The sequence below is a fragment of the Crotalus tigris genome, unplaced genomic scaffold, assembly GCF_016545835.1.
Source record: "Crotalus tigris isolate CLP2741 ecotype Arizona unplaced genomic scaffold, ASM1654583v1 scf7180000018925.3142382, whole genome shotgun sequence".
Lineage (NCBI taxonomy): Eukaryota > Metazoa > Chordata > Lepidosauria > Squamata > Viperidae > Crotalus > Crotalus tigris.
Genome location: NW_024097278.1, coordinates 2,151,505 through 2,172,338, shown reverse-complemented (window position 1 = coordinate 2,172,338; position 20,834 = coordinate 2,151,505). Strand labels below are relative to the sequence as shown.

The 20,834-nt window shown below is 43.5% G+C and overlaps 1 long non-coding RNA gene across 1 annotated transcript; it reads left to right on the top strand.

Annotated features, from left to right (window-relative positions):
- The first annotated feature begins 660 nt into the window (after positions 1-660).
- LOC120314445 lies at positions 661-15,740 on the top strand. Its single transcript, XR_005558433.1, has 3 exons — positions 661-710; positions 10,728-10,775; positions 15,427-15,740. It is a non-coding gene; the product is annotated as an uncharacterized LOC120314445 (long non-coding RNA).
- Positions 15,741-20,834: the final 5,094 nt, after the last annotated feature.

The following is a 20,834-nucleotide window of genomic DNA, read 5'->3' as shown; positions in this document are numbered from 1 at the left end:
TGCGCGGAAATGAATAAACTTACGCTAGAATTAAAAGACAAGGAGGCAACACAATTTTATGAAATATGGAACAAATGTTATGATTGGCTAGAACAAAGAAAGAAAAAGACATGATTACTGATGTAAATAAATTGTAAATAATATATAGGAGATGTATAACACAGTTTTGTTAAGGGGAAAAAATGTATTTTTCAGTTTTATTTTTGTTGTATAGTGAAAAAAGGAAAAATTAAAATTAAAAAATAAAAAGATCCAGGAAAGTCCCACTTTTGAGCAGCTGAATTTACAGTCCTTTTTTTAATATATATATAGTTAAGGAAAAGAGGATATAGAACTAAAAAAGGAAGAAGATTGACCACCTGCCCATCTCCCGGAATGAAAAATATCCTCTCCAGGCTACCCCTCAAACATTTTTTTAACTAAATTACTTTATTTCCTGTGAAAGAGGTAAAAATAAAGCTGTTTGCAGAAGGAGCAAAACAACTCTCAAGAAGAGGAGAGAGAAAAGAGTAAAGGAGGGGAGAAGGAAGTAGGAAGGTTGGAGGAGAAGAGGAGAAGTGGGGAGAAAGGGGAGGAGAGTGATGAAGGAAAGAGAAGAGGAGAGGAAGAAGAGGGAAGTAGGGAAGAGAAGAAAGGGAGAAAGAAGGTAGAGAAGAAGGAGTGTGGATACAGTGAAAGGGGAAATGGGCGAGCAACACCAAAAGTCATGTGTATGTATTTATTTCATTTTATCAAAAGTATCCTATATATGAATGTAAAAAGAATGCATGTTAACATCTGATAAATATCACGGTATATGTATGGGGGAGAGTTTGGAAAAATAAAAAATAAAAAAAATTATTAAAACAACTCTCAAGAAAAGAAGACATTGTTCCACTTCCTATGAGATCGTTTAGCCCTAATCTTATGATGGGAAGTGTTTTACATCATGACAACCTTCAGGAATTCAAGACTTTGAAGGCCATGTGCCAGTCTCCCTTGATACAATAAACAGACATTTCCTTTGAGATGACTTTTGACTCAGATTCAACTCGAGTGACTTCATGGGCCTGTCCATATAATGGGTCTGTCCAAATAGGGGTGACATGATAGCCGTGTTCCAATATCTCAGGGGCTGCCCCAAAGAAGAGGGAATCAAGCTATTCTCCAAAGCCCCTGAAGGCAGGACAAGAAGCAATGGATGGAAACTAACCAAAGAGAGAAGCAACCTAGAACTAAGGAGAAACTTTCTGACAATTAATCAGTGGAACAACTGCCTCCAGAAGTTGTGAATGCTCCATCACTGGAAGTTTTCAAGAAGAGATTGGACAACCATTTGTCTGAAATGGTATACAATTTCCTGCCTGAGCAGAAGGTTGGACTAGAAGACATCCAAGGTCCCTTCCAACTCTGTTATTCTATTCTAATTTTCTTGGCAATATTACAGACGTGCTTAGAGAACGCCATCTTCCCAGGTGACCCTCAATCGGCTTAGCTTTTTTCAAGATTAATCAAGGTCAGCTGGATACTAGATGTATAAAAATAATTGCAACTAGCCTGCCTTCCATTGAGGACCTGTACAATACAGGAGCCAGAAAGAGGGCTGAGAAAATATCTACAGATCCCTCACATCCTGGACATAAACTGCTTCAACTCCTCCCCTCAGGACGCCACTGTTATATTTTCGGTTCTTTAGGCATTGAATGAGGCAGAGTGTTGAAACAACAACAAGTTTATTAACTCAGAACAGAACCACCCCTAAAGGCTGCTGCACAGCTATTTATACAGTTAGCCTCTAGGTGGCAATTAATAAGTTTAAAGTAACAGTTTCCCACCCCAAACCTCATTATCTGGCTTTCAGTAACAGCAACTGTTAAACAATACAGCAATGTAGGTCAGACATTAAGCAAGTGATTTAAAACAGTTGTGGCCAATACATTACAGCCACTATAGGGCATTGCACGCCAAAATAACCAGACACAAAGACAGTCCCCCCCCCCATGCTATCACTCTGTTAAGCAACTAATTCCCACTATACGGTCCATGCCCTGGGATGTCAAACCACCTTGTAGAGCTGTATTACTTATTATCCTTTTCAGCTGTCCTATTACCTATAACCTAATCTATTTCTTTAGATTCTTAGGACTATAACATTGCTGTTATGGTTCCAATAGATGAAACTCTTCAAAAGAACTTCGAGGCATTGTTTACCTTAAAGGATCTTTTATTCGAATAGCATAATATCGGCACTACATAATCAAAGCCAAAAACTGAATTCCCCTCCCCTGGGCACATAATATCAAAGCACAATTCCCTCCTCCAATTGACAGTCATAAATCACATTCCCCAATTAGCTTGAAGTGCAGGCTTCCTATCCAGCTCTCCAGCCTGCCAATTCTTTATCAGCTCTGGGCTCAATAACCTTGATTCTCACGCTAGGTTTAGTGTTGTTAGCTGGACTCCCATTCACATCCCCCCTCCCAGCATCATCTAACTCTAAAAGCGAAAGGGAAAAGATGGCTACATTTCCATCTGTTGTCCATGCAAAAACATCCGATGTTAGGAGCGTTGACAGTTGCTGTATTTCATGATTTATGCTGATTGCCTTTATTTAGTATCCTATTATGATTTATGTTATTGCTTTAGTACCTTATGACTATCACTGTGTATTGTATTTATGATTCATGATGATTGTATTTTATGATTATGATTATCACTTGTTGTTTCTATATACCCTGAACTTCTGCACTGGAGACAGTGTGTGTCCAATCACACTTGGCCAATAAAGAATTCTAAATGAAAGTACACTGTTTCACGTTGAAGAATTAATTCACACTGTGAAAGTTATCCAAATCCAGATCTGGACTGGGTTAAGATTACCCATGCCCGGGGTACCAGCATAAGTGCCCCCCTCCCAGAAGTCAAGAGAATCCTTGTGCAGGGAGTCAACTCTCAATTGTCAGTCCGTCAAACAGTCCCCCCCCAAGTTTAGTAAAAACATGAGTAAATATTTCTTGAATAAATAAGACGGGGTGCAGCTAATTTCACCAAAGCTCCAGTTTTAATTAAGCATCAGGAACCTGATAATAGAGCATTCTCTCGGCTTGCACTTGATTAACTAGACCTCAGGCTGACCTTCGTTTTATTTCCAGATTGAAATATCAGGGTCTTGCCTATCCCCCTTCCTCTGGGCAATTGCAGTTTTTCTCTGGAAATGTGTCATTTGTGTTATGTCCCGAGCCTTGCAAACGGCTCGGGCGTTTGCAGGCAGTCCCGGGCAGGTGCAAAGCTGCCCGGGACCAGACAGGCTGTCGCCAGCGCCGTGCGCATGCGCGGGTGCTGGCGCGGGAAAAGTAACCCATTTACCCGGGAGTTGCCTATATAAGAGGCTGTGAGGCGTTTGGGCTGGCTGAAGCCATCTTCCTGTAAGCTGAACGCTGAATAAAAGAACCTGAGAACTCCAGCTGCTTCTCGTGTCTGTTTTCCCGCCAAGGACGCAACACTGGCGACGAAGGTGGGATGCCTTGCACTACCTGGAAAGGAAAAAGTGTAAGCTTACCCAAGGAGTCCTGAGCGGCGGAAGAGGAACGGTGTTGACTCAGCAGCTGCCCGCCAATCCAGTGCGCATTCGGGGGTAGGCTGGCTGATAGACCCGTCTCCTGAAGATCCGAAGATGGCGAAAATCGGAAGGCTTGCGGAATTCGACGTCTCACATCCAGAGCGGTGGGAGTCCTACGTATCCAGAATGGAGAACTACTTCAAGGCAAACCAAGTGAGGGAAGATAGCTTGAAGGCTGCCACCCTGCTTTGCGCTTGCGGCCAAGACGCCTTCGAAATCGCAGAAAACCTTGCAGCACCTGTTCCAGTAGAGTCTGTAAGCTACGCAGACCTGAAGAAGCTGCTGAAGGACCACTTCCACCCCAAGGTGTCCGTTATCTCATGGCGCCACACCTTCGAGCAGAGGGATCAACGGTCCGGGGAGTCAGCCAAGGAGTACATCGCCGCGTTACGGAAGGCCGCCAAGCCCTGCGAGTTCAAGGACCTCGAGGAACGACTGAGGGACCGATTCGTGTGCGGGTTGAGGCATCGAGAGCTACAACAGAGACTTTTCGCTAAGGAAGAATTATCCTTCCAAGACGCTTTAAGGGAAGCCACCGCGGAAGAAGCAGCAGGCGGCGCCGTCAAGAACATGCGGCCGATCAGAAGCAGTGCAGAGGGTGCGTCCGTGCACCAAGAAGACGTCCGACGAAACTCCGAGGAGGATCCGGACGAAGAAGTCGACCGTCTACACCCCGCGAAGGGAGAAAATCAGAAGGAAAGCTCTTCAGCTCCGCTCAAGTGCATCGGCTGTGGAGGTCGCCACAGGAGAACCGACTGCAAGTTCCGCTCCGCTACCTGCCGGGCATGCGGCAAACAAGGGCACATTGCAGCTGTGTGTCTGGGCCGACGAAAGGCACAACCTCAAGAAGAACGCCTGAAGGGTACCAGAGTCCCCAGCCAGAATAGGGTAGGTTTTTGCGCTTCGCGTAGAAACATTTGTAGGACAGGCACACACAAGCCCATGAAGAAAAAGCTGTCACTCAACGTGAAGCTACAAGGGGTTCCATTATCTATGGAACTAGACACAGGGTCTGCCCTTTCCATCATTTCATTGCATACATTTAGGAAGATTTGTTCCAGTAGTGGGACTAAGGCCAAGTTAAGGCCTTCTGATATTGTATTAACTGATTTTCAGAACTCAAGAGTGTGTGTTAAGGGGGAGGCCACCCTTAACGTGCAATACAAGAGTTTTGAAGGTCCACTAGACTTGTTAGTAGTAGGGGGTGAAAGAACGAGTCTCATAGGACTCGATTGGTTTGAGGCCCTGGGGATACACGTCACAGGACTCAACAGCTTACAAACACTCGACCTACAGGAAGTCTGCAAGGAATTTGCAGATGTTTTCAGCCCCCAGCTGGGCACATTCAAAGGACCACCTGTGTCCTTAAAGCTAGACCCCACTGTCACTCCCATTAGGATTAAAGCAAGAAGGGTCCCTTTTGCTTTAAAAAGTAAGATTGACACTGAATTAGACAAACTAATCCAACAAGGAATCCTAGAACCTGTTGATTCCAGCCCATGGGAGACCCCCATTGTCACGCCTCTAAAGGCAAATGGGGACATTCGCATTTGTGCTGATTACAAATGCACACTCAATAAGGCATTGCAGCAACATGCCTATCCTGTTCCTGTGGTCAGTCACATCCTGGCCTCTCTCAAGGGGGGGCGTGTTTTTGCAAAGCTTGACCTAGCTCAAGCATATCAACAGCTGCCTGTTGATAATGATGCTGCCATAGCTCAGACTATTGTGACCCACAGGGGAGCCTTTAAGGTAAAAAGGCTGCAGTTTGGAGTGAATGTCGCTCCTGGGATTTTCCAAAGCGTAATGGAAAACACACTACGAGGTATACCAGGGGTCTGCCCCTACTTTGACGATGTCTTGATTGCAGGAGACTCCACACACATTCTAGCTGAAAGGCTTAGGGCTGTCCTGTTAAGATTCAGGAAATCAGGCCTTAAGCTCAGAAAAGACAAATGCAAGATTGGGGTGCCTTCTACTGAATTTCTGGGATTCAAAATTGATGCTGCTGGGATTCATCCTGCTGAATCCAAACTAACTGCTATTTTAGAAGCACCCAGGCCAAAGTCTAAGGCCGAACTTCAGGCCTTCTAGGCCTCCTGAATTTCTACAATTCTTTTCTTCCACATAAAGCTAGTGTAGCTGAGCCTCTTCACAGGCTACTAGACAAACAAGCTGTGTGGCTGTGGTCACAAGCACATGAGGCTTGCTTTAAAGAAGTCAAGGCCTTGCTCACTTCTAACAGTGTTCTTGCACATTTCAACGAGTCTCTCCCTGTGTGCATCGCTTGTGATGCATCCCCCTACGGGGTTGGAGCTGTCCTGAGTCACCTCAGGTCTGATGGAACTCAGGTTCCTATTGCATACTACTCCAGAACATTGTCTTCTGCCGAGCGCAACTACGCTCAGATAGACAGGGAGGCTCTGGCTGTTGTTGCTGGAATTAAAAAATTCCACGATTTTCTATATGGCAGGCATTTCACGGTCTTCACTGACCATAAGCCTCTGCTGGGACTGTTTACCACACGTAAGCAGACTCCCCACATCATTTCCCCTAGAATGCTTAGGTGGTCTATTTTCTTGTCTGCATATGATTTTTCATTACTCCACAAGCCTGGGAAAGAAATGGGCCATGCTGATGGCCTCAGTAGATTGCCTCTGCCAGTAGTAGAAGCTGACCCCGCGCCAGCTGTCAACATTCTATCAATCCAAGCCTTGCCCGAGCTCCCTCTTAGTGCCAGGGATGTTACCGCTGAAACAGGTACAGATCACACACTTTCACGTGTCCGCTCCTGGGTCCTGTCCGGGTGGCCTGAGCACTGCCCTAGTCCTGAGTTTCAGAGTTTCTGGTCCAAAAGGAACGAATTGTCCCTTTCTCAGGGTTGTTTGCTTTGGGGAAACAGAGTTGTCATTCCCACCTCAATGAGGACTAGGGTCTTAGAATCCCTCCACGAGGGTCATCCTGGCATTGTTTCGCATGAAGGCTCTTGCACGCAGCCACTTGTGGTGGCCTGCTTTAGATAAAGATATTGAGGCTAAGGTACACGCATGCCACATGTGCCAACGATCTCGCCCAGAGATGCCCCAAGCTCCTGTGCATAAATGGGAGGAAACACAGTCCCCATGGTCTAGGGTGCACATTGACTACGCTGGGCCCTTTCAGGGCCAGTTCTTCTGGGTCCTTGTTGACAGCCATTCAAAATGGCTTGAGGTTGTGCCTGTCTCGTCCACCACCACTGCAAAGACTATTCAGGTAATTGAGGGGGATTTTTTGCCATGCACACGGGCTCCATCTGTCATTGTGTCATGACAACTGGCCCTCAATTCACTCTCTCTCCGAATTCCAAGCTTTCTTACAGGCAAACCTGGATTCGTCAGGCCACATCTGCGCCTTTTCACCCATCCACCAACGGTATGGCTGAACGCATGGTGCGCATCGCAAAGGACGCCTTGAAGAGACTCACCTACGGGGACTGGCATCACAGGTTGGCTGACTTTCTCCTTTCTTATCGCACCACACCGTCCACTTCTACAGGGAGAAGTCCAGCTGAACTTCGTTGGGGGCGCCAACTTACTACTAGACTTGACCGGTTGCGTCCGGACAGACTGCCTTCATCTACCTCACATCCTAGGGCACCTAGACAACTACTTGTGGGTGCCCCGGTTTGGGCTCGCAATTACGGGCCTGGTCTTACATGGGTCCCCGCTTCTGTGTCCAGGATCACAGGTCCTCTCTCCTACGAGGTTGCCCTGGACACCGGTCGTGTCCTGCGTCGGCACATCGACCAACTCCGCTCTAGGCGGGACTTTTCTGCTGAAACTCCTGGGTCTTTTCCAGGGGGGGAGGGGGACCCTTTGGAGCAAAGGGAAGGGCAAGAGCTACTGCCCATCGCCACTGAGGGAGCCCCAAACGGCTCGTCCCAAGATTCTGCAATTGCTCCGAAAAGGAAGTCTTGGAGCTTACCCACACAACAGGCACTCACGCCTACTCCAGCCAGGGAGTTACCCCGGGGGCATACTCACTTTCCACACACCGCACACAGCACTCCAGCAACGGAGGATACCCGGGGGCATCCCAACAAATCATTCCCCGCAAGAGAGCTGGCACACAGTTCCCAAGGTTGGCCTGACCTTACCCCAAATCATACAGGGGGTCAAACATACACAGAGCTAGTCGAGGAACCAAGTCCCGACTACAACACCCCTAGCACCAATCAGGGGACACCTGAGTTTTGGGAGAGTACAGAAACCCACACGAGCCCAAACACAGAATGGGGTTCAGGGAATAGACAGCCTCCTGACAGGTCTTGGACTGACCTAGGGGGTTCTACAGAGACTCCCAGCAGTGGCTATCACTTCAAGGGGCCTGAGGGTCTACAGCTAGGTAGGACAACCAGGTCACAAAGCAACAGAAGCCCTGGCCTGACGAGCCCGGTGGGCAAGCAAGCAGGCCAGGCATCGGGGCACAGTCCTTGGAAGACACCAGGGCACAGTAGAGAGAACAGGCTCATGCCTCCCTCCAGTCAGGGGACTTATGACAGTAACCCAGAGCTAAGAAGGTCACAGAGAGCAAAGAAATCTCCTAAGTACCTAGAAGATTACATAACATTGTTGGCAAGACAGAAGCCAGTAAACAGTGGGAACACTGGGGAGCAAATTGTCGTGTAAAATAAATGTTGTATGTTGATAGTAGTTTTAGCCCGGGGGAAAGGGGTGTTATGTCCCGAGCCTTGCAAACGGCTCGGGCGTTTGCAGGCAGTCCCGGGCAGGTGCACAGCTGCCCGGGACCAGACAGGCTGTCGCCAGCGCCGTGCGCATGCGCGGGTGCTGGCGCGGGAAAAGTAACCCATTTACCCGGGAGTTGCCTATATAAGAGGCTGTGAGGCGTTTGGGCTGAGCTGAAGCCATCTTCCTGTAAGCTGAACGCTGAATAAAAGAACCTGAGAACTCCAGCTGCTTCTCGTGTCTGTTTTCCCGCCAAGGACGCAACAATTTGGAAATCAGATTTGCCCGGAAAGCTGCAGACTTAAGCACAAATCAACACAGCAAGGCATATTGCCCAGGAATGGTGTTTAAGAGTGTGATAGATCTAATTTGTTGAGACTGGTCATGATTCTCTGTTACTCCCAAGCTTATCTTCCTGTTCCAGAGACAATAATCTTTTTTTTTTTTAAATAAGCAGTTTATATTTGTGGTTGTGACTTAATCTGGATGTTTCTGCTGGTCCCAGCTTTGTGGATTTTCAGCCACAATCTGGCCAAAACTAGATAGCACCAGCAGCAAGAGGTTTTGAAAAAAGGATTAAATAGGAGGTTTACACTTAAAACATGTTTAGAAGTCTTGCTGAATGTTCTAGATCAGGGGTGTCAAACTCAATTTCCCTGAGGGCCGCATCAGCATTGCAGTTGCCCTGGGGGGGCGGGTGGGTGTAGCCAGAGTGGGTGCAGCCTATTGGGTGGGCATGGATGGAGTGGGTGTGGCGTGGCCAGTTCTACATCATTCGCGCCAAGGGTGCCTGTGGGGGCCTGGGCAGGAGTGGGACAGATCTGAGGGTCTCTGGCAGAAGACCTGAGGGTCTCTGGCAGGGTCTCTGGCAGAATACGTCAGCTCTAAACCGGGAAACATTAAGATTCTGAACTTGCCAAGTTTTTAACTTTTTCTTAGTACATATATGGTCTGAGATACTCATCTTCACAAATGTTATCAGTTTTAATCTTCTTTTCTTTTTGCCAGCAAATCCCTTTTTCAATTTGCCAAACAAACTATCTTCAGCATGCCATAAACATATCATTTCAATCCAGCTCCAAGTTAGTAAGAAAGGTGAAGAAACAACTTTTTTTTTTCAAAGCTGCTTCCCTGTTTTTGCATTCTGGAAGAAAAGCAGGGTTTCATGGCACTGATAGGAAAAAGATCAGATTTGGGGGGCATTGCTACCATGGCTTGCTTTTCTAACTCAGAAGAAGTTTGCATTTTATCTCCCATCTTCTTAAAAAAAAAAAAAAAAACAGCATCCTGTGAGTTGTTTTTAACACAGCTCATTTAATATAATCAAGAGGCCTTAGCACAGGGGTATCAAACTCAATTTCATTGAGGGCCGCATCAGCATTGAGGTTGCCCTCAGGGGGCCAGGTGGGTGTGGCCAGGGTGGGTGCGGCCTACTAGGTGGGCGTGGATGGAGTGGGTGTGGCCTACTGGGTGGCTGTGGCCAGCTCTACATCATTCGCGTCAAGGGTGCCTGTGGGGACCTGGGCAGGAGTGGGATAGATCTGAGGGTCTCTGGCAGAAGGGAGTGGGACTGGGGCAAGTGCCAAGGCATGGTCCACTGGGGCAAGTGCCAAGATGGCCACCATAAAATTATACATTGGCTCCCGGCCGGCCTGGGCCAGGGCCAAGGCAGCGGGGGCCATTCCCTCACTGTTTCCAGGATGGCTTCGCGGGCCACATGAAACCACTTTGCGGGCCGCATCCGGCCCCCGGGCCTTGTGTTTGACATGTCTGGTCTAGATCTTATCTACAAGTGAACATGCACTATATTGTGCAGTTGATTTTTCCCCCTACTAAATTAGTGTGATTATACCAATAAAAGAAAATATCTGTAGTTCAGGGTGGAAATGAGGGGTCCTTGGTGCCCTCTGACATTGATTGTTTTCTTGCAGATGTTTCATTAACCAAATAGGTAACATCATCAGTGCTAGAAGGGAATGGGGGAGGAGGAGGAGGAGGAGGAGGAGGAGGAGGGGGAGGAGGAGGACGAGGACGAGGACGAGGACTGTGGGATCCTTGGTGTTCTCTGAACTTGACTGTTTTTTTGCAGATATTTCATAACCCAAATTAGTCTAGCACAGATGATGTTATCTGGTTTGGGTCATGACACGTCTGCACAAAAACCCACCAAGCCCATAGAGCACCAAGGACCCCTCAATACAATTGTGGTCAGTTATGGGTATTTATTCTGGATGAGAAATGTGATTATGTTAATCAAGTACTTTTAGCTTATTTAAATTATGAAGCATTTGTGAATGGAGCAACTGTTACCACACAATCCCTCACAAGAACTCTGGTTGCAGTTACCATCATCCTGAATATTATTTTCCTAGGGCAAAAACTAAAATCATTTTTTTTCTCTCCAGGGCCAGGACTTAATAAAAGCCTGAAGTTTTGAAGATGTGGTAAATGGGGTAAGTGATGTAACCTCACACTCAGAACTCTGTGAAAAAGGAATCCAATGTAATAACATTCTTTAATAAAGAACCTTAGTGGAAAGATACAGAATAGGCATGCCACAGACTGAGTAATTAAATGGTTTCAATTCTGCTTGTCATGCCATGATCACAGGGCAGTATAGAATATTAAAATACCATTTATATTGTTTAAAATGCAATAAAGCCTATCAAGCAATAAGAGATTTTTTTAAAATGAAGTACATAAAGTTATATCCATGTGTAGAACAGCACCCACTGTAAAACAATTCTTCTTTTAAATGTTGTAAGCATTTAAACCCCAATGTAACCTATATAAATTTGTTAAACAAACAAACTAATAACAACCCCATCTACCAGCAAGATTATGTAAATGCCTTCATCATGCTTTTGTATCATTTTGGCTTCTCTGTCATTTCTTTTCAATGGCGTCATTTAGGAGGGAGGGAGGAGATGAGAGGAGGAAGAAGGGAAGAAGGAAGGAATGAGATGAGGGAGGGAGGGAGGAAAGGAAGGAAGGAAGGAGATGAGGGAGGGAGGGATGGGGGAAGGGGGGAAGGAAGGGAGGGAGGAAGGAAGGAAGGAAGGAAGGAAGGAAGGAAGGAAGGAAGAAGGAAGGAAGGAAGGAAGTGAGGGAGGGAGGGATGGGGGAAGGGGGGAAGGAAGGGAGGGAGGAAGGAAGGAAGGAAGGAAGGAAGGAAGGAAGGAAGGAAGGAAGGATGAGGGAGGGATGGGGGAAGGGGGGAAGGAAGGGAGGGAGGAAGGAAGGAAGGAAGGAAGGAAGGAAGGAAGGAAGGAAGGAAGGAAGGAAGGAAGAAAGAAGGGAGAAAGGAATGAGAGATGAGGGAGGGAGGAAGAGAGGGAGGCAGGAAGGAAAGAAAGGAAGGAGGGAGGGAAAAGGAAGGAAGGAAGGAAGGAAGGAAGGAAGGAAGGAAGGAAGGAAGGAAGGAAGGAAGGAAGGAAGGAACAATGTACTGCAGCTTTGAAAGCTAGAATCAGTGACTGGCAGTAAAAGCAAAGACAGATAACTTTCCTGAAAATTATTAGTGTTTATCATCCTTCAGGATAAACTGATAAATGATTTTGCAGCTGTTTCACATAGAGAGTGGTGGCTCCAATAAGGCTCTTTGTCAACAAAGAGATTGGTGAGTCTTTGGAATGGATGGATGGATGAATAGTAGTCCTCAATTCCAAAATTGATGTGTTTTCTCTCGCTTTATATTTATATTCCAGGAACTGAACCTGTACTTTAGCTGCTGTCAAAGAAATTTCCTTGTGAATAGAAATATGGCTTGTTTTCTTATTACATGTCTAATTTTGATCTTTCACCCATAGATTCGAAACGGCATTTGTCCTCTTCCATCAACCCGAGGTTTGGCCTCAACTAAATCCGACTGCAATCCTACCAACATTTCCTTGGAAGGAGGCAGCCTTAACTCAACGAAACTTTCCTTTCTGTATAAAAATAGCAACTTCTGGTTTCTAGATTAAACTGGTGCTTCAGATTGATCTAGATTTGCAGTAGATATGGAAAAGAATTGAGAAATTACATTAACTTTATATGTGGTTATTTCAAAGTAAGCCGGAGTTCAATCCGATTTACTCCTAAAGAAGAATTCATTAGACTGCACCCTCATTTCACAATTTCTGAATTTAGCACACGGTAAACCCTACTTGACAGCATAAATTAGCTGTTTGATTCAAAATTAATTCAAAATTAGCTGTGAATTAAATTCACACCAGGGGTCTATAGTAGCCAATGGGTTATTAAGCCAAGCAAGGACCAAGTCTGGTTGATCATAGGATGAAAGACTTCCAGGGACCAGCAGGTTTGACAGTCATGGAAACTAAAAAGGATCTCTTAGAAAACTGCAGTGACAAATTACTTGAAGGGCTTCACTGAACATTACCTTTCTAGTCATCAAAACTAGAACTTAACCTGAAAACTTGTTTTTGTTAACAAAGGAGATTTGTGCCTATTTTCCTCTGAGAAGCTAAGGCTCAGCTGGATGATCACTGTTCTACAAACACAAAAATGGAGCCCACTGGTGATTCCAGACCTGTGATAAAAGCATCCAGACACCCACTAGATCAGGGGTAGGCAACCTTGGCTCTTTTATGATTCGTGGACTTCAACTCCCAGAATTCCTGAGCCAGAATGGCTCAGCTTGGAAACCTCTCCCTTTCCCCCCAGCATGGCTGGCTCAGGAATTCTGGGAGTTGAAGTCCACGAGTCATAAAAGAGCCAAGGTTGTTTACCCCTGCACTAGATCATTGCCTTCTACTGGCATCAGCTTATTTTTACAGTAATAGCCCTAAAGTCCACAATAGTTACAGGCAGGGATGTTTGCTTGCCAAGACCATTATTTATTGACAACTGGATGTGGCTCCGAGCTATTTAACTCAAATCATCTGTTTTATCAGGCATCCACTAGACAATTCTCCTAGGGACTTGAATGGGGCTATGGAAGTGTTTCTCCACTGCTTAACGATAGGATAGAGAGTATTTCAATTCTAAGCAAAGAGCCTGAAAAATGGAACTTGAACACTTCTGATAATTGCAGACATTGCACTAAGCAGCGGTGGGATGTATTTGATTTTCACTTACCCCGTCATGGGAATCCAGCCAATTTATTAAACAAGCTATAGCTTGGGGTAGCGGGTGAACACAATAATTGAGTTCATCCTAGAAAATCACAATTTGGAGATTTCGTCCAGAGCCGAGCCTAGGATGTCCTCCACCAATGCCCACCCCAGTTGCTTTGGTAAGTGGGTTAGATGGTCAAAGGCTTTCAAATGCACCCAGAGGAACCCAGAGAAGGAAGAATTAGCCAAACAACCAGGGCTTTTTTTCTCATAGAACGCCCAGAACGGAGTTCCGGCACCTTTTTGGGATGGAACCTTATAGGGTAGGCAAGGCAGGTTGTATGACTTGTCTGAGTTCCAGCACCTTTTTTTTTTTTTAGAAAAAAAGCACTGCAAACAACAATTGAACGTTCCACTCCTTTATTGAGTGTGCTATTCCATGCTAGGGGGCACAATGGCTCAGTGGTTAGAGACACTGTGCTTGTCAGCTGGAGAGCTGACCGCCCAGGTTCAAGACCTGAGCAACACGCAATGGAGTGAGCTCCCGTTCCTTCCTGCAGCTTCTGCCCACCCAGCAGTTGGAAAGCATGCAAATGCGAGTAGATTAATGGGTACCACTTTGGTGGGAAGGTAACAGTGTTTTGTGCACCTTTGGTGTATAGCCATGCTGGCCTTTGAAAATATCATCAAACAAGCTAGCTGCCTTGGCCAAAAAACAGAGATGAGAACTACTCCCTCCCTAGCAGTGGACAAGACTGAACAGGAGAACCTTCGCCTTTTACTCTGTGCTCAATGGCAATCCTTGATTGGAAGATTGTTTGCATTTCATAAAGGCGACAGTTTAGTTACTGCTGAATGTGTTTTACAAGTTGACCTTGTGCCGCCAAGAGTAAGCACCACATAACTATGCATAGATTGCAGTCCTGTCAAGTTTTATTAATGATTTTGTTTGGATACCTGTGTTTTATGATGGAGAGTTTAACTAGCCCACCCCTTAGCTGGTTAAATTCAAACTTCTGGTATGATTGATTCATTCCATGCAGTTTCTGCCTGGGAGAGGGAGGGAGGGAGGGAGGGAGGGAGGAAGGAAGGAAGGAAGGAAGGAAGGAAGGAAGGAAGGAAGGAAGGAAGGAAGGCGAAGGGAGGGAGGGAATAAGGAAGAAAGGAGGGGGAGGGAGGGAAGGAAGGAAGGAAGAAAAAGAAAGAAAGAAAGAAAGAAAGAAAGAAAGAAAGAAAGAAAGAAAGAAAGAAAGAAAGAAAGAGGAAGGAAGGGAGGGAGGGAGGAAGGAAGAAAGGGGGAGGGAGGGAGGGAAGGAGGAAGGGAGGGAGGGAAGGAAGGAAGGAAGGAAGGAAGGAAGGAAGGAAGGAAGGAAGGAAGGAAGGAAGGAAGGAAGGAAGGAAGACTACCAAAGAATGAAAGAATAGATGTTCCCTAACTTTGGACTATGGCCACACCCAAAGTTGAATTGTCTTTCAACTCTTACTCTTAATGGTCCATGGGGTCACAAAGAGTCAGACATGACTTAGTGATTGAACAACAACAAAACCATTTTGGAAAAGGAACCAAATCTTGAGATCATTCAAACTTGAGATCTTCTCTCAATTCTCATTTCTTGGCTAGTCTGAAACCAGCACCAGTCTTCCATGATCCTACAATCCTTTGGCCGAATTCCAAAGCTATTCCAAATTATCTCTGTCTCAGCAGTGTTATGTTTATAACCTCCATAAAATTGATCCTTCATGAAAAGGCTCTCTGGATCTTGTAGATGACCCGTCTCCTCATTTGCTTTCTTTATCCTAGCAGATCTTTCAAAAGACAATTGTATACATCCCTCTTATAGGAATGACTTGGATTTACACGTCTTTAATGCATGACTTGGCTGCGTGCATGTCTGTGTTTTGCATTGACCAGATAAATGAAAACCACTTGTGAGGGCATGGACATGAAAAAAGAGGGTTTCAAATAATTTATTCTGCTTTCTACTGCATCTGCCCACACAGGTTTCCAACATTTTTTTTTCTATTCTAAATTTCTCAATATTAGAATCAGCCAGAGATGGAGGCTATGGAAATGGAAGAGAGTATCAAAAATTGGATTCATCCCTCTGGGAGACTTGAGAAAGATGTAAAATCCAAGGAATGTATCACCCCCTTAAGGAAATAAATAGTTCCAACATCGTGAATACTCAAAGGAAGAACGGACATATTTTTGTGAGATATATCATAAAACAAGCATTAGTCTGTTTATTCTTATTAGAACATCCCTTTCTTGTTTGGATCATGTAAAATCCATTTGGATAGCTAAATTTGCTTCTTGTGCAATACATCATAAAACTAATGATGTTCTGTAATTTTATGAGCCACTCCATGGGCAATAAAGCTAATGATATAAAGAAGTGTTTTGAAAGGTCATCTTTTCCACATCAAACTCTGAAGGACAATCATAAAATCTGCTGCATTATAGCCTTTTTTTAATAATATCATTTCCTACCAATTCTAATCTGTTATCATATGAAGTGGGGTTGCATAACAATCAGATTTCTTTCCAGGGCTGAAATATCACCATTCAACATTATATTTTTCTGCAAGCTAACAAATGCAGGACAACCTGAAAAGTTAGCTTCTCTATGGAGATCCTGAAGATCATCAAGGAGTGTGACCACAGACCTCTCTTTAAGAGTTGTGTTGCCATGCTGGTCAGCTGGATTTTACCTTCTCCTAAGGAGTAATAGCAATGGAGAGAATGCATTTACATTTGCAAAATATTAACTAATAGATTTTAAGATTACAACATTCATCAAATCAAGTCAGAAGATGGGTGTCTCCAGAAGAGAGTCAAGATGGTGGTCATGATGGTGTGGTAGAATCTCTGCCAGGTTTTTTTGTGTGTGTTTTTAAATTTGTCATCTTAACTTTTGGGACTATCCTTAATGGATTTTATATTTAATAAAATAAGAGTTTATTTTTTAAAAAATGATTTCTTTCTAATGCGTTAAACTGTTTTTAAGGATTGCTCAGTGGCCTTGCCTAGCCCCTGAGCTCCTAAAGGCTGGCATAAATCTCAAGCTGAACAAAATGTCCTCTCGTCTTTTTCTATCAGATTCATTCAGATATCTCAGCAGACATTGTTTGCAGACACTGGACCAGGCTATTCGGAAGACACCCAGGCCCAAGCCATTGTAGGGCTTGAGGGGTAATTTGGAAACCAACTATCAATAAATGCAGCTCCTTTAGGTTATATACAGTAGTATGACCCTGCCTTACCAGTTCACATGAAATGGGCATTCTGGATATGTTGGTTATAACAGATGGAGATGTTTCTTCTAAAAATGCCTACCTGTGGTGAGGAATAATCTAGATCAGTGTTTCTCAAATTTGGCAGCTTTAAGAGTTATGGACTTATAACAGCTGCAAGACTACTGGTGGGGCAATATTGGAAGAAATATATTTTGCCTACTATGGAAGAATGGATACTTAAGGTGTCTAATTTAGCAGAAATGGCAAAAATCTCCACTTATTTAAAGGACTATTCACAAGAAAAATACCGTAAATGCCGGCGTACAAGGCGACCCGGTGTATAAGACGACCCCTGTCTTTATAGCCGGGCCGCATTCCTACAACGTCGTCTTATTTCCGGCATATAAGACGACTCGGCGTATAAGACGACCCCCGTCTTTGGCGCCGATTTCAGCGCTCGCAGAAGTCGTCTTATACGCCGGCATTTACGGTATATTTTGGTTTGGAGAAGATGGATTGATTGTATTCAAAAGAAATATCAGACTGAAAAATATTATCTTGCTTATGAGTAATTTTTAGATTATTGTTAATAGTTTAATATGATTGAATTTATATTATTTTATTTTATATAATATTTTATATTATATTATTTTTAGTATTATGGTTTAATCATATAATTATAGAATCATATAATTATTTTTGTTTTCAATTTGTTAATATTCATTTTGAAGAGGACTTAAAGTAGGTTATGGATTTGATTAATAGTATAGTTGGGTAATGTTATTCAGATTATGTTTGTTTATTTGTAACCCTGTAATCAGCTCTGGGAAGTGGGGGAGGGGGGAGGGGGGAGGTATTGGGGATATATATTGTGTGAAATTTTTAAAACTTTTAATAATAAAAAAAGAGTTATGGACTTCAACTCCCAGAATTCCCCAGCCAGTATGAGTTGAAGGTCACAAGTCTCAAAGTTGTCACGTTTGGAGACCCCTGATCTAGACCGGTGTTTTTCAACTTTGGAAATGTTAAGAAATATGGACTTCAACTTCAGGAATTCTGGGAATTGAAGTCCACAGACCTTAAAGCTGCCAAGATCGAGAAGCAGTGAACTAGAGAACAAAGTACATTTTCATGCAAAGCTGCAGTTTTATGGCAGGCTTGGGTCATATTCAGCTGGGATGATTGGCCCATTACTTATTTAGAAGTTTTGGGCTGTGGGAAAACATCAAATAAGTGATTTTTTTTCCTTACCTTGCAAAGATATTTAGCCAGCAAAAAATCTTTTAGGGTTGCAAATTTTTTTTATTAATTTATCAAAATATAAAATACGGACATACAAAGAAAAATGGGAATAATGGGAAGAAAGGAGAGATGTTGAGACTCTAGAAAGAGTACAGAGAAGAGCAACAAAGATGAATAGGGGACTGGAGACTAAAACATATGAGGAACGGCTGCTGGAATTGGGTATGTCTAGTTTAACGAAGAGAAGGCCGAGGGGGGACATGATAGCAGTCTTCCAGTATCTCAGGAGCTGCCACAAAGAAGAGGGAGTCAAGCTATTCTCCAAAGCACCTGAAGGCAGGACAAGAAGCAACGGATGGAAACTAATCAAGGTGAGAAGCAGCCTAGAACTAAGGAGAAACTTCCTGACAGTTAGAACAATTAACCAGTGGAACAACCTGCCTCCAGAAGTGGTGAATGCTCCAACACTAGAAGTTTTTAAGAAGAGACTGGACAGCCATTTGTCTGAAATGGTATAGAGTTTCCTGCCTGAGCAGGGGATTGGACTAGATGACCTCCAAGGTCACTTCCAACTTTATCGTTGTTGTTGTTGTTGTTGTTGTTGTTGTTGTTATAGAAGGGAAAGGGGGAAAAGGGTAGGATAAAAGGGAAAAGAAAAAGAAAAGTTCCATTTTTCTTTTGGGCAAATACGATAATAAGATACAACCTCAACTTTTTACTTTTACATAATAGCATATACTAGCCATTTCTATAACAACAAACCTATCTAATCAGCAAAACTCAAAATCAAAGTTTCATTTTCTTCCCACCTCAAGCATAAAGTCCAGAAGTGGTTTCCAAATAGAAACAAAATTGTGTTCTTTTCTTTAATCGGAGTAATCAATTTGGTTGTGTCTATCAAATTTAATCCAACCAACTTTTGCAGCCTTTCGTCCATTGTGGGAATCAAAGTATCTTTCCTTTTTTGTGCCTAGAGTATTCTTGCTACTATCAGTATATATAACATCAAAGTCCCCCTTTTTTTTCCAAGTTCTCTGTCCATTCAGTCCAAAAGAAAAGTCTGTAATTTTAAATGTATATTCACTTTAAGAATCTTCTGTATTAAGATGAGAGGAGAGGAGAGGAGAGGAGATAAGATAAGATGATAATCTTTATTGTCATTTTGTTTTACTGTGGGCACAACGGCACACATCAAAAATGAAATTTAGTTGCCCACTCTCAAAGTGAAACACATACATGACGCACACCTAAACATACTATGTACAACTTATGTATAGACCCATACCCCTACATATACATAACAAATAAATATTAAATACTGTCCGTCTTGAATATATAACGGAAGGAGGAAGCTTGAGAGTTCACAAGGTTAATGCTGTATGGAATGAAACTCTGGCTGAATCTGGATGTTCTGCTACGGATACCACGGAGCCCCCTCCTCCAGAGGGTAACAAGGAAAACAGGTCGTGAAGAGGGTGTGTAGTGTCCCAGATGATCTTACAAGTTAAATCTTAAGAGTTGAATCTTGCTCTAATATTTCTTTGCTAGCCAGCAAAACATTTTGATTCTGTTCTTATATGGGGTGGAACAATCAAAGAGTGAAGCTAAGTACTCAACAGCCCATTCTCAAGAATAGCTAAACTTTTATCTTGCTATCTGTAATTCTTCTTTAAATCCATTTTGAGTTATAGCTTTTGTTTCTAAGTATCTATTTTTAGCATAATCATGAAGCACAAGTTGTATAAGAGCCGAGGTGGCGCAGCAGTTAGAGTGCAGTACTGCAGGCCACTTTAGCTGACTGTGTTCAGCAGGTCAGCGGTTCAAATCTCACTGGCTCAAGGTTGACTCAGCCTTCCATCCTTCCGGGGTAGGTAAAATGAGTACCCAGATTGTTGGGGGCAATGTAAATATATATATACATTGCTTACTGGTGTACACCGCTTAGAGAGTGCTTGTACTTAAAGCGGTATATAAGTCTCATAAATAAATAAATAAATAAATAAATATAACAGCAAACAAATTCAATAAAAGAAAGTGCCACGCTTATAACAGAGGAAATAAAGGGAAAAGAACAAGATTGAGGGGTGGAATTCAGTTTTAAGTTTTATGCAATTTCATTGCAAGAATGCTTTGAAAGTAAAATGTTGCATCTTGATTTATTTTCTTTCCTGTGCATCTATAACGCACCACCCTTGCTCACAGTTTATGTTTTCTCCATAAAGACATTCCTGAAAATATACTTTTCTTTCTAACATCCTTTCCAGTGTAAAGCAGTTAACGAAGATAATTTAGATCAGGGGTCTTCAACTTGGCAACTTTAAGATTATGAACTTCAACTCCCAGAATTCCCTAGGCAGCATGAGTTGAAATCCACAAGTCTTAAATGTTGCGAAGTTTGGAGACCTCTGATTTAGATCAGTGTTAATGTTGCTTGTAAAATAATAAAATAAAATAAAATAATAAAATGTATAAATGATGGGTTTCATGACTTCCAATTCATGATAGTCAATCTGGTGTAGGTTGGTGTGGTTAAGAGGCAGAAAGCCAGCTGGGGGCAGTCCGGTTTGGGGGCACTTGGTCTCTAAAAGCTTCACCATCACTGCCATATGATCAAAGGCAACCTGAGATTTCATGAAGATCCTAACTGATCTTTTTATCACTTTGTGGGAGGGTTATCATACCTGGACTGCAAAAATCTGGTTTACTAAAAAAAAAAAAAAAACCATAGGAAAGAATTACATAAAACTCTAACTCAGTAGGTAGCATTCTGGAGAACTAACAACCAGAAATGTATCTGTGTGCTTCCCTTTGCTGGGCTTCCTTGCAATAGATTTTAAGAAAGAAGTTGCCTTGACAACAACAATCTTTGCAGGACTACCAGGTGTGCAGTTTTCCAGATGTTTCTCTCTTTCATTTCACAGTTGCCTTCTTAATTAGGAAGGAAGAGCTGGTGTTGCAAATTCTGTTCTCCTC